Raw genomic sequence first — 15033 nt, 5'->3', positions numbered from 1 at the left:
TTAGATTGTGAAATATTATGACAACATAGTATTGAAACTTAATATTAAGTTATAACTAAATTATGAATTTATGATAGCTTTTTCGTCATACTTAATTTATAAAAATAAAAATAATAATAGTAATGATAAAAATATTTCTTAAGATTACAGTATATGTCGAGTAATATTATTTTAAATAAACATCTGAATAAAAAGCAAAAGAATATAAAGTACTCTAATAAAACGTAAATATCTTCTAAAAATAATAAAAACATTGTTGGATGGATGAATATAAAGTACTTACTTTATAAATTAAGGTAGGGGGTAGAATTGTCTTAAGAGTTTTGATACTTTTAAGGTGAGTTAATTATTAAGTGAACTCATTTAATTTTTAGCTAAAAGATAAATTATGGCTTGCCATAATATGGCCATTTAGCACCACTCGAAAAGAAAAAGGGTGAATTCTAAAAAGGATGGCCATTGTAAAGGTGATAATGAGGAGGTGAATGTCTTAGATTAATATTGTTATTATTACAGTTATTTTATTTCTATATCATTTGTTGTCGTGAGAAATATGATATGGTTCTAAGTATAATATTCTAATTAATGAATGATCAGAATAAAAGAATAATATTCATTCTTTCTCAAATGGAGTAATAAGGAAACCGATAAACGGTAATAACAGAACGCACGTGCTGGATGTTTTACCAATCACTGCATTTGGGTGTATTTTGTTGTGGGAAATGTGAACTATATAGTCATGTAATGTAATTATAGTATAACTATAAAGTTTTTGTGTAGTATGATGAATCCGCGAATTTCTGATGTTTGTAAATGCTGGTAGAAGATAAAGACTACGACACAAAGAATTTACGTGGTTCGATTTACTGAAGTAAATCTACGTCCACGGGAAGAAGGGAGGGCAAGATTGTATTGCTTGATCTGGGATTACAGCTTACAACACAGACTTGCTATATGATCTTTTATCTCTAGAGTTAGTAAATCCTGGTCTATCAGATCTGAGTTCTATTTATATATTGAACTGAGATCGTGGCTTGCATCACCACCCTAAGTCGTGGAGGTCATGGAGGTCATGAGATCCTGCATGGCCACTAACTAGGCAGTGGCTTACATCATCAGTAATTATGTCGTGGATGTCGTGGAGGTCATGAGAGCCTGCATGGGTCCACCACTAGATAGATCGTGTAGTGGAGGTCGTGGCTCCCAGTTCGGTATTGCCGAGCAGCTTTTGCCGATCTGAGACCGAACTGCTGAACTATTGCCGAGCAGCTTTGTAGAGCTTGATTGGTCGGCTTTTACCGAGCTATAGGCTGGGGCCGAACTCTTTGGTAACGCCGAACTGATACTCTTTCTTGGGCTTTAGGCTGATGGGCTTTACTGCTGTTGGGCTTGTTTAGTACGTACTCCATCACTACCCCCCCCCGGAAAGCGAAGTGAATTACTTCGGCATTCTGGATAAAGGTACGGGGTAAGTTGATGTTTGTCCTCGGTCTTATGAAGTGAACTCTTCTTTGACCGGACTCGTCTTTGGTCTGATGAAATAAACATCTTTGACCGGACTCGTCTTTGGTCTGATGAAATAAGCATCTTTGACCGGACTCGTCTTTGGTCTGATGAAATAAACATCTTTGACCGGACTCGTCTTTGGTCTGATGAAATAAACATCTTTGACCGGACTCGTCTTTGGTCTGATGAAATAAACATCTTTGACCGGACTCGTCTTTGGTCTGATGAAATAAACATCTTTGACCGGACTCGTCTTTGGTCTGATGAAATAAACATCTTTGACCGGACTCGTCTTTGGTCTGATGAAATAAACATCTTTGACCGGACTCGTCTTTGGTCTGATGAAATAAACATCTTTGACCGGACTCGTCTTTGGTCTGATGAAATAAACATCTTTGACCGGACTCGTCTTTGGTCTGATGAAATAAACATCTTTGACCGGACTCGTCTTTGGTCTGATGAAATAAGCATCTTTGACCGGACTCGTCTTTGGTCTGATGAAATAAACATCTTTGACCGGACTCGTCTTTGGTCTGATGAAATAAACATCTTTGACCGGACTTGTCTTGTGTCCTAATTTGGCGAGTTTTATCGCTCGGATCGGACTTTCCGTTGTCCTAATTTGGGGATCGGACTTTCCCTTGTCCTAATTCAGGCAAGTTTTATCGCGAGAATCGGACTTTCGTTGCAGTTCGTTTCAGACGAAGTGCTTGATTCTTAAGCTGAATTGCGGTCTTGTATCCTCTTTAGAAGCTTGGACTTCACAATCGTTGGCTTATTGCAGTTCGTTTCAGACGAACTGCTTGTTTAAGCTGAATTGCGGCCTTGTATCTTCTTTAGAAGCTTTGACTCACAATCGTTAGCTTATATATGTTCTAAAAAGGGGATCAGCCTTCGAAGAACAAGATACCTCAGCAACATTTGTAAGAGACGACACGCACATAGACAGACAAAACGCACATAGACAAAAAGACCAAGCAAACCAAAGAAAGCACATTGACCGAACAGGACTCAAGACTGACTGACTGACCGGACTGTCTCTTACAAATGGAACTTCTTGAGGTTGGAAATGTGCCATGTTCGGGGTACCTGTTCTCCTGACATGTGAGCCAATTTGTAAGACCCTTTGCCGAGGACTTCTGACACCCGATACGGACCTTCCCATGTGGGTTCGAGTTTGCCCAGCTTTTCTGCTCGGCTTACTTCGTTGTTTCTCAAGACGAGATCTCCCACTTGAAATTGCAGCTTTTTCACCCTTTGGTTATAATACCGGGCTACTTGCTCCTTGTACTTGGCTGCTTTTATGCATGCCAATTCTCTTCTTTCTTCGGCAAGATCTAGCTCGGCTCTCAGTCCGTCGTCATTCATTTCTGCTGAGAAATTTAGAGTTCGGGGACTGGGTATGCCGATCTCCACCGGAATCACGGCTTCAGTGCCGTACACAAGACTGTACGGAGTTTCACCGTTGGAGGTTGTGGGTGTAGTTCGGTAGGACCATAGGACTTGAGGGAGATTTTCTACCCATTGTCCTTTGGCTTGTTCTAACCGAGCTTTTAACCCTTTCACCAGGATACGATTTGTTACCTCCGTTTGTCCGTTTGCTTGTGGATGAGAGATCGAAGTGAACCGCTGTTGAATATTCAGCTCTTGGCACCAATTTTTGAACGTCTTGTCGGTGAACTGAGTCCCGTTATCCGAGATGAGGATGTGGGGTATGCCAAATCGGCACACTATGTTCTTCCAGACGAAATCCAATGCCTTCGAGCTCGTTATCGTAGCTAATGGTTCAGCTTCCACCCACTTCGTAAAGTAGTCCACGGCAACGATTAGGAATTTTATTTGCCGAGGAGCTTGTGGTAGTGGTCCTACTATGTCTATACCCCATTGCATAAAAGGCCAAGGGCTTTGCATAGTGGATAGATCGGTCTGCGGCATCCTTGGGATATTTGCATGGATTTGGCACTTCGGGCATGTCTTGACGAGCTGCACTGCCTCTTGTACCATGGTTGGCCAATAATATCCCCATCTCAGAACTTTTTTAGCTAAAGCTCTGGCTCCGATGTGGCTACCGCACGATCCTTCATGAACTTCTCTGAGGATGTAGTCCGTCTCTTCTGGTCCTACGCACCGCAATAACGGCTGGAGGTAAGACTTTCTAAAGAGGACTCCTTCATGAAGTTCGTACCGAAGTGCTCGGCACGTGATCTTCCGAGCTTCTCTCTTATCCTCGGGCAATTGTCCTTGATCCAGATACTGCAAGATCGGCGTCATCCAGTTCGGCGAGCTGGATACTGAATGTACCTCGGCTTCATCAATGCTTCGATGCATTAATTCTTCCGCCTTTGAGCTCGGATCTGAGGCCAACTTACTTAAGGTATCTGCTCGGCTATTTTCCGCTCTGGGAATGCGGATTATCCGAAAATAGGAGAAACTTCGGCTGATGCTTTGCGCTTTGTCCAAATAATTCTTCATTCTCTCGTCACGAGCTTTACTTGTACTCAACATGTGATTTACTATGACTTGTGAATCACAATGGACTTTGAGAGATTTGACGAGCAGACTTTGCGCTAACTGGAGTCCGGCAAGGAGGGCTTCGTATTCGGCTTCGTTATTAGTGGTTGGGAATGAGAACCGAAGTGAATAGGTTACCTCGTGTCCATCGGGAGCGATAAGCAGAATACCAGCTCCACTTCCCGTTTTATTCGAAGCTCCATCTACGAATCCGCTCCAGCAGTCCGGCGGCTCTACTTCGGATTCCAAGGGCTGTGCTAGTTCGGCATTGGCAGAATTCTTCTGTTCGGCAATAACAGGAATTGCTTGATCGAACTTGGCCTCTGCAAGAAAATCTGCCAAGGCTTGTCCCTTGATGGCTTTCCGAGGTAGGTACTCGATTGAGTGTTCTCCCAGCTCTATGGCCCATTTGGCGATTCTGCCTGATGCTTCTGGCTTGGTCAAAACTTGCCGAAGAGGCAGATCGGTTAAGACGCATACCTTGTGAGCATAGAAGTATGGCCGCAGTCTCCTTGCTGCATTTACTAACGCCAGAGCAATTTTTTCCAGAGGTTGATACCTTGTTTCTGGACCTCTTAATGCTCGGCTTGTAAAGTAGATGGGAAACTGCTTTAGGCCTTCTTCTCGTACAAGCACCGCGCTAATGGTTTGATCAGATGCCGCTAAGTATAAGAAAATCACTTCGGCATCTGTTGGAGCAGAGAGAATTGGAAGCTCGGCTAAATAACTTTTGAGCTCGTCAAAAGCCTTTTTCTGCTCGGCTCCCCACTCAAACTTTGGTGCCTTTTTTAACACTTTGAAGAACGGCAGTTGCTTTTCGGCTGCTTGGGAAAGGAATCTATTCAATGCGGCTAGACATCCAGTTAGTCTTTGCACCTCGTGTATGGACTTCGGCATCGCCATGTTCTGAATAACCTGAACTTTTGAGGGATTTGCCTTGAGTCCGTCCTTTGAAACCCAACAACCCAGAAATTTTCCCGAATCTACCAAAAAGGTACATTTTTGGGGGTTGAGTTTGAGGTTGGCTTTTCGGAGCACGTCGAGAGTGGATTTGAGGTTGTCTTCGTACTCCGAAGTGCTTTTGCTTTTGACAACTATGTCGTCGACATACACTTCAACCTGTTTTCCGATTAGGTGCCGAAAAAGCTTGTCTACCATCCTTTGATAAGTGGCTCCGGCATTCTTTAAACCGAATGGCATCTTTTTATAAGCGAAAATGCCGAAATCGGTAATGAAAGCTGTTTTCGGAGCGTCACTCTCATCCATCAACACTTGGTGATATCCTTTGTATAAATCAAGAAAACAGAAAATTTCGAAGCCGATCAAAGCTTCTACTTTTTTATCTATATTCGGAAGGGGATAGCAATCTTTAGGACAGTGCTTGTTTAGATCGGTAAAATCTATGCACATCCGCCATCCTCCTCCTTTTTTCTTGATCATCACAGGATTGGCCACCCAAGAAGGATATTTCACCTCGAATAGTACATCCGCTTTTAGTAATTGGCGGACTTCGTCATGGATGACTTGGCTTCTTTCTGCCGCAAAGAGTCTTTGCTTCTGTTTTACTGGCCGGATTGAAGGATCAATATTTAACCGATGAGTGATTACCTCGGGGGGCACTCCGGTCATGTCCAACGAAGACCATGCAAAGACATCTTTGTACTCCTTGAGGAGCTGAATGGTCTTTTCCCGGAGTAGAGGCGTTCCTGTGAAGCCGATCTTGACCGTTCTGGATGGATCATCTTCGTATAACTGAACGGTCATTGAGTTCGGCTCTGAAGTGACTTCGGTCATCTCGCTTGCCTCTGACTCCGGTTGCTGTGATTGCTATGCTTGATGGTGCCGAACTGATTGCTCGGCACTTTTAAGCGCAATCTGCAGACATTCTTTTGCTCTCTTTTGATCACCTCGGATGACCGCTATCCCACCTTTAGTGGGGATCTTGATGGTGAGGTGATAAGTAGAGCAAACGGCCCGAACTGTGTTGAGCCAGTCTCTCCCCAGGATGATGTTGTACGGGGACCGAGCTTTCACCACAAAGAACTCGATCATCGTATTGGAGCTTGTAGGCGCTTTTCCCACCGTGATCGGAAGGCTGATAATACCTTCAGGGCGGGTGTCCTCCTGGGCGAAACTTTTCAGAGGAAGTGAAGCCGGACTGAGCCGAGCTGGATCCACTTCCATTTTATCGAAACATTCTTTAAAAAGAACGCTGACTGACGCTCCTGTATCCACAAATACTCTGTGGATCAGTTTGTTTGCCACTCCGGCTTGAATGACAATAGCGTCTTGGTGAGGAGAGATGGCTGGGACGGGATCGGCATCTGAAAATGTAATCACTTCGTCTTTCTTCAGCCTTTTATGTGTCGGCTCCTCTTGATTGGAACCTCTGCGTTCTGCTTTTAGGGACGACTTATTCTTCCCGGCAGGGAGAGCATCAATAGTCTGGATTACTCCATCATATTGCGGCTCGTCGTCGTCTTCGGGATCTTCATGCCTTTTCGGATCCTGAGGATTGCAGTTCGCACCTCTCTGCTTTTTGTTCTTTTTCGGCTGCTTGCTTTGGTATTTTTTTAACGTTCCTGTTTTCACAAGAACATCAATACCTGCAGCCAAATTTCGGCACTCCTCGGTATCGTGACCGTGGGCTTGATGGAAGGAGCAATATTGATCCTGAGGTCGCCGCGCGGCTGATTTCGTCATCCGCTTTGGTTTTTCGAACATATCGGAATGTAGTTCGAAAATTTCCGTTCTTGACTTGTTTAATGGTACGAACTGAGCGGGCGGCTTCTCAGGATGGAGACGTGGCCCCAATCTGCCTTGTACCGGTGCCCTTTGAATTCTTTCAAAAGGAGTTCGGCGAGGAAGCACCTGGCCGCTTTGATCGGGCTTCTTTTTCTCTTCTCGGGATGAGCTGTCTAAAGACCGTTTTCGACGGTCTGCCTCATCCGCACGGGAAAACTGGTCCGCAATGTCCCACATTTCTTGAGCTGTTTGCGGACCGCACTCCACGAGCTTTCTGTAGAGAGCTCCGGGCAGGATTCCATTTTGGAATGCCGAAATGACAAGTAGATCATTGAGATTATCTACTTGTAGGCATTCCTTATGGAATCTCGTCAGGAAGTCGCTGATCTTTTCGTCGCGACCTTGACGTATAGAAAGCAGCTGAGCCGAAGTGATTCGGGCTTCCGCTTTCTGAAAGAACCTCCTATGGAAAGCATCCATTAGATCTCGGTAGGATCTAATGCTGCCTTGAGGAAGGCTGTCGAACCACCTTCTGGCGTTCCCGATGAGCAGCTCGGGGAACAGCTTGCACATATGGACCTCATTGAGACTCTGGTTCGCCATATTATATTGATAGCATCCCAAGAAGTCATGAGGATCCACTAGCCCGTCATAAGTCATTGACGGTGTCCGGTAGTTCCGCGGCAAAGGAGTTCGGGTGATATCGTCCGAGAACGGAGTCTTTAATGCTCCGTACATGGCGAACCCGACATCTCTTCGGTACGGAGGAGATGGAGTTCTCCTGTGGTTCCGGTACCGAGGAGGAACAGGAACATGTCGGGGTTGAGGATTCTTTCTCCTGGAAGACACGTCACTACTGCGGTAGTGACTTTCATGTCTGGATGAGGAGGGAGAATCCGCCGTTGTCTTCTCCGGCTGTTGGCTCTTCTGCAGGAAGGTTAAGAACTCCTCCTGCTTCTCGGCCAAGAACAGCTTGACAGCTTCATTTAAATCGGGCTGCTGGGAAGACTCGGTGCGATCTCTCCTGCAGTGGCTTGTTCCTTCTTCGTGAGAACTGGAGACAGATTTCTCACGAGGCTGCTTTCCAGGCCTATGGGCTGCTGGATTAGCTTCCTCATGGTTATCACGGACGGAGGCACGGGTGTTATGTGATCTGGTATGCATTTTTTTTTTAGTGGTGGAAAAAGGATCAAAAATTCGCTTTATCACAGATTTGGTTCTCTGGTTTCCCACAGACGGCGCCAGTGATGAATCCGCGAATTTCTGATGTTTGTAAATGCTGGTAGAAGATAAAGACTACGACACAAAGAATTTACGTGGTTCGATTTACTGAAGTAAATCTACGTCCACGGGAAGAAGGGAGGGCAAGATTGTATTGCTTGATCTGGGATTACAGCTTACAACACAGACTTGCTATATGATCTTTTATCTCTAGAGTTAGTAAATCCTGGTCTATCAGATCTGAGTTCTATTTATATATTGAACTGAGATCGTGGCTTGCATCACCACCCTAAGTCGTGGAGGTCATGGAGGTCATGAGATCCTGCATGGCCACTAACTAGGCAGTGGCTTACATCATCAGTAATTATGTCGTGGATGTCGTGGAGGTCATGAGAGCCTGCATGGGTCCACCACTAGATAGATCGTGTAGTGGAGGTCGTGGCTCCCAGTTCGGTATTGCCGAGCAGCTTTTGCCGATCTGAGACCGAACTGCTGAACTATTGCCGAGCAGCTTTGTAGAGCTTGATTGGTCGGCTTTTACCGAGCTATAGGCTGGGGCCGAACTCTTTGGTAACGCCGAACTGATACTCTTTCTTGGGCTTTAGGCTGATGGGCTTTACTGCTGTTTGATGAGTCGGCGAATTTTTGGTGTTTGTAAAATGCTGGTAGAGAAAGCAGATCACGACACGGTGGATTTACGTGGTTCGATTTACTGAGGTAAATCTACGTCCACGGGAAGAAATGAGGGCAGAGTTGTATTGCTTGATCTGTTTTCTTACAGCTTACAATACAGACTTGCTATTTTGTATTTTATCTCTAGGGATCGAGAGAATGTCTAGAAGCTGACCCTATCTATCTGATCTAGGTTCTATTTATACAAAGGACCAAGATCGTGGCATGCAGCTATTTACTAGGTAGTGGATGTCGTGGAGATCGTGGCGATCTTGCATGGATCCACTATCCTGTATGAGTTAATGACTGCTTGACACCACTAAATAGATCGTGGGTGTAGTGGAGGTCGTGGAGGTTCTGCATGAGTCCACTATCTCCCAGTTCGGTCGAATACTGAGACCGAACTGCTGAATTATTGCCGAGCAGCTTTTGCCGATCTGAGAGTAGAGCTTGATGCCGACCTGAGAGCAGAGTTTTGATTGGTTGGCTTTCACCGAGCTGTAGGCTGGGGCCGAACTCTTTGATTGTGCCGAACTGAACTCTTTAGTCATGCCGAACTGAACTCTTTCTTGGGCCTTAGGCTGATGGGCTTTACTGCTGTTGGGCTTGGTTAGTACGTACTCCATCACTACCCCCCCCGGAAAGCGAAGTGAATTACTTCGGCATTCTGTATAAAGGTACGGGGTAAGTTGATGTTTGTCCTTGGTCTTATGAAGTGAACTCTTCTTTGACCGGACTCGTCTTTGGTCTGATGAAATAAACATCTTTGACCGGACTCGTCTTTGGTCTGATGAAATAAACATCTTTGACCGGACTAAGCCTGTGTCCTAATTTGGCGAGTTTTATCGCTCGGATCGGACTTTCCGTTGTCCTAATTTGGGGATCGGACTTTCCCTTGTCCTAATTCGGCGAGTTTTATCGCGTGGATCGGACTTTCCCTTGTCCTAATTCAGGCAAGTTTTATCGCGAGAATTGGACTTTTGTTGCAGTTCGTTTCAGACGAAGTGCTTGTTTAAGCTGAATTGTGGTCTTGTATCCTCTTTAGAAGCTTTGACGCACAATCGTGGGCTTGTTGCAGCTCGTTTCAGACGAACTGCTTGTTTAAGCTGAATTGTGGTCTTGTATCCTCTTTAGAAGCTTTGACGCACAATCGTGGGCTTGTTGCAGCTCGTTTCAGACGAACTGCTTGTTTAAGCTGAATTGTGGTCTTGTATCCTCTTTAGAAGCTTTGACGCACAATCGTGGGCTTGTTGCAGCTCGTTTCAGACGAACTGCTTGTTTAAGCTGAATTGTGGTCTTGTATCCTCTTTAGAAGCTTTGACGCACAATCGTGGGCTTGTACATGTTCTAAGAAGGGGATCAGCCTTCGAAGAACAAGATACCTCAGTAACATTTGTAAGAGACGACACGCACAGAGACAGACGAAACAGACAGACAAAAACGCACAGAGACAAAAAAAAGACCAAGTAAGCCAAATAAAGCACAGAGACAAAAAACGCACATAGCCTTAGGACCGAACTAGACACAAGACAGACTGACCGGAATGTCTCTTACAAATGGAACTTTTTGAGGTTGGAAATGTGCCATGTTCGGGGTACCTGTTCTCCTGACATGTGAGCCAATTTATAAGACCCTTTGCCGAGGACTTCTGACACCCGATACGGACCTTCCCATGTGGGTTCGAGCTTGCCCAGCTTTTCTGCTCGGCTTACTTCGTTGTTTCTCAAGACGAGATCTCCCACTTGAAATTGCAGCTTCTTCACCCTTTGGTTGTAATACCGGGCTACTTGCTCCTTGTACTTGGCTGCTTTTATGCATGCCAATTCTCTTCTTTCTTCGGCAAGATCTAGCTCAGCCTTCAGTCCGTCGTCATTCATTTCTGCTGAGAAATTTAGAGTTCGGGGACTGGGTACGCCGATCTCCACCGGAATCACGGCTTCAGTGCCGTATACCAGACTGTACGGAGTTTCACCGTTGGAGGTTGTGGGTGTAGTTCGGTAGGACCATAGGACTTGAGGGAGATTTTCTACCCATTGTCCTTTGGCTTGTTCTAACCGAGCTTTTAACCCTTTCACCAGGATACGATTTGTTACCTCCGTTTGTCTGTTTGCTTGTGGATGAGAGACCGAAGTGAACCGCTGTTGAATATTCAGCTCTTGGCACCAATTCTTGAACGTCTTGTCGGTGAACTGAGTCCCGTTATCCGAGTTGAGGATGTGGGGTATGCCAAATCGGCACACTATGTTCTTCCAGACGAAATCCAATGCCTTCGAGCTCGTTATCGTAGCTAATGGTTCAGCTTCCACCCACTTCGTAAAGTAGTCCACGGCAACGATTAGGAATTTCATTTGCCGAGGAGCTTGAGGAAGTGGTCCCACTATGTCTATGCCCCATTGCATGAAAGGCCAAGGACTTTGCATAGTGGATAGATCGGTCTGCGGCATCCTTGGGATATTTGCATGGATTTGGCACTTCGGGCATGTCTTGACGAGCTGCACTGCTTCTTGTACCAAGGTTGGCCAATAATATCCCCATCTTAGAACTTTTTTAGCTAAAGCTCTAGCTCCGATGTGGCTGCCGCACGATCCTTCATGAACTTCTCTGAGGATGTAGTCCGTCTCTTCTGGTCCTACGCACCGCAATAACGGCTGGAGGTAAGACTTTCTAAAGAGGACTCCTTCATGAAGTTCGTACCGAAGTGCTCGGCACGTGATCTTCCGAGCTTCTCTCTTATCCTCGGGCAATTGTCCTTGATCCAGATACTGCAAGATCGGCGTCATCCAGTTCGGCGAGCTGGATACTGAATGTACCTCGGCTTCATCAATGCTTCGATGCATTAATTCTTCCGCCTTTGAGCTCGGATCTGAGGCCAACTTACTTAAGGTATCTGCTCGGCTATTTTCCGCTCTGGGAACGCGGATTATCCGAAAATAGGAGAAACTTCGGCTGATGCTTTGCGCTTTGTCCAAATACTTCTTCATTCTCTCGTCACGAGCTTCACTTGTACCCAACATGTGATTTACTATGACTTGTGAATCACAATGGACTTTGAGAGATTTGACGAGCAGACTTTGCGCTAACTGGAGTCCGGCAAGGAGGGCTTCGTACTCGGCTTCATTATTAGTAGTGGGGAATAGGAACCGAAGTGAGTAGGTTACCTCGTGTCCGTCGGGAGCGACGAGCAAAATACCAGCTCCACTTCCCATCTTGTTTGAAGCTCCATCTACGAATCCGCTCCAGCAGTCTGGCGGCTCTACTTCGGATTCCAAGGGCTGTGCTAGTTCGGCATTGGCAGACTTTTTCTGTTCGGCAATGACAGGGATTGCTTGATCGAACTTGGCCTCTGCAAGAAAATCTGCCAAGGCTTGTCCCTTGATGGCTTTCCGAGGTAGGTACTCGATTGAGTGTTCTCCCAGCTCTATGGCCCATTTGGCGATTCTGCCTGATGCTTCTGGCTTGGTCAAAACTTGCCGAAGAGGCAGATCGGTTAAGACGCATACCTTGTGAGCATAGAAGTATGGCCGCAGTCTCCTTGCTGCATTTACTAACGCCAGAGCAATTTTTTCCAGAGGTTGATACCTTGTTTCTGGACCTCTTAATGCTCGGCTTGTAAAGTAGATGGGAAACTGCTTTAGGCCTTCTTCTCGTACAAGCACCGCGCTGATGGTTTGATCTGATGCCGCTAAGTATAAGAATATTACTTCGGCTTCGGTTGGAGCAGAGAGAATAGGAAGCTCGGCTAGATAACTTTTGAGCTCGTCAAAGGCCTTTTTCTGCTCGGCTCCCCACTCGAACTTTGGTGCTTTTTTCAACACTTTGAAGAACGGCAGTTGCTTTTCGGCTGCTTGGGAAAGGAATCGATTCAGTGCGGCTAGACATCCGGTTAGCCTTTGCACGTCATGTATGGACTTCGGCATTGCCATGTTTTGAACGACTTGAACTTTTGAAGGGTTTGCCTTGAGTCCGTCCTTTGAAACCCAACAACCCAGAAATTTTCCTGAATCTACCAAAAAGGTACATTTTTGGGGGTTGAGTTTGAGGTTGGCTTTTCGGAGCACGTCGAGAGTGGATTTGAGGTTGTCTTCGTACTCCGAAGTGCTTTTGCTTATGACAACTATGTCGTCGACATACACTTCAACCTGTTTCCCGATTAGGTGCCGAAAAAGCTTGTCTACCATCCTTTGATAAGTGGCTCCGGCATTCTTTAAACCGAATGGCATCTTTTTATAAGCGAAAATGCCGAAATCGGTGATGAAAGCTGTTTTCGGAGCGTCACTCTCATCCATCAACACTTGGTGATATCCTTTGTATAAATCAAGAAAACAGAAAATTTCGAAGCCGATGAAAGCTTCTACTTTTTTATCTATATTCGGAAGGGGATAGCAATCTTTAGGACAATGCTTGTTTAGATCGGTAAAATCTATGCACATCCGCCATCCTCCTTCTTTTTTCTTGATCATCACAGGATTGGCCACCCAGGAAGGATATTTCACCTCGAATAGTACATCCGCTTTTAGTAATTGGCGGACTTCGTCATGGATGACTTGGCTTCTTTCTGCCGCAAAGAGTCTTTGCTTCTGTTTTATCGGCCGGACTGAAGGATCAATATTTAACCGATGAGTGATTACCTCGGGGGGCACTCCGGTCATGTCCAACGGAGACCATGCAAAGACGTCTTTATACTCCTTGAGGAGCTGGATGGTTTTTTTCCCGGAGTAGAGGCGTTCCTGCGAAGCCGATCTTGACCGTTCTGGATGGATCATCTTCGTATAACTGAACGGTCATTGAGTTCGGCTCTGAAGTGACTTCGGTCATCTCGCTTGCCTTTGACTCCGGTTGCTGTGATTGCTATGCTTGATGGTGCCGAACTGATTGCTCGGCATTTTTAAGCGCAATCTGCAGACATTCTTTTGCTCTCTTTTGATCACCTCGGATGACCGCTATCCCACCTTTAGTGGGGATCTTGATGGTGAGGTGATAAGTAGAGCAAACGGCCCGAACTATGTTGAGCCAGTCTCTCCCCAGGATGATGTTGTACGGGGACCGAGCTTTCACCACAAAGAACTCGATCATCGTATTGGAGCTTGTAGGCGCTTTTCCCACCGTGATCGGAAGGCTGATAATACCTTCAGGGCGGGTGTCCTCCTGGGCGAAACTTTTCAGAGGAAGTGGAGCCGGACTGAGCCGAGCTGGATCCACTTCCATTTTATCGAAACATTCTTTAAAAAGAATGCTGACTGACGCTCCTGTATCCACAAATACTCTGTGGATCAGTTTGTTTGCCACTCCGGCTTGAATGACAATAGCGTCTTGGTGAGGAGAGATGGCTGGGACGGGATCGGCATCTGAAAATGTAATCACTTCGTCTTTCTTCAGCCTTTTATGTGTTGGCTCCTCTTGATTGGAACCTCTGCGTTCTGCTTTTAGGGACGACTTAGTCTTCCCGGCAGGGAGAGCATCAATAGTCAGGATTACTCCATCATATTGCGGCTCGTCGTCGTCTTCGGGATCCTCATGCCTTTTCGGATCCTGAGGATTGCAGTTCGCACCTCTCTGCCTTTTGTTCTTTTTCGACTGCTTGCTTTGGTATTTTTTTAACGTTCCTGTTTTCACAAGAACATCAATACCTGCAGCCAAATCTCGGCACTCCTCGGTATCGTGACCGTGGGTTTGATGGAAGGAGCAATATTGATCCTGAGGTCGCCGCGAGGCTGATTTCGTCATCCGCTTTGGTCTTTCGAACATATCGGAATGTAGTTCGAAAATTTCCGCTCTTGACTTGTTCAGCGGTACGAACTGAGCGGGCGGCTTCTCGGGATTGAGACGGGGTCCCAATCTGTCTTGCACCGGAGCCCTTTGAATTCTTTCAAATGGAGTCCGGCGAGGATGTCCCTGATCGCTATGATCGGGCTTCCTTCTGTCTCCTCGGGACAATGAGCTGTCTAACGACCGTTTGCGACGGTCTGCCTCATCGGCCCGGGAGTACTGGTCCGCAATGTCCCACATCTCTTGAGCTGTTTGCGGACTGCATTCCACGAGCTTTCTGTAGAGAGCTCCGGGCTGGATTCCATTTTGGAATGCCGAAATGACAAGTAGATCGTTGAGATCATCTACTTGTAGGCATTCCTTGTGGAATCTCGTCAGGAAGTCGCTGATCTTTTCGTCGCGACCTTGACGTATAGAAAGCAGCTGAGCCGAAGTAATTCGGGCTTCCGCTTTCTGAAAGAACCTCCTGTGGAAAGCATCCATTAGATCTCGGTAGGATCTAATGCTGCCTTGAGGAAGGCTGTCGAACCACCTTCTGGCGTTCCCGATGAGCAGCTCGGGGAACAGCTTGCACATGTGGACCTCATTGAGACCCTGGTTGGCCATATTATA

This window comes from Salvia splendens, chromosome 1 (genome assembly GCF_004379255.2).
Source record: "Salvia splendens isolate huo1 chromosome 1, SspV2, whole genome shotgun sequence".
Classification (NCBI taxonomy): Eukaryota; Viridiplantae; Streptophyta; class Magnoliopsida; order Lamiales; family Lamiaceae; genus Salvia; species Salvia splendens.
The sequence above is the reverse complement of the archived record's forward strand: the minus strand, read 5'-3'. Positions refer to the sequence as shown.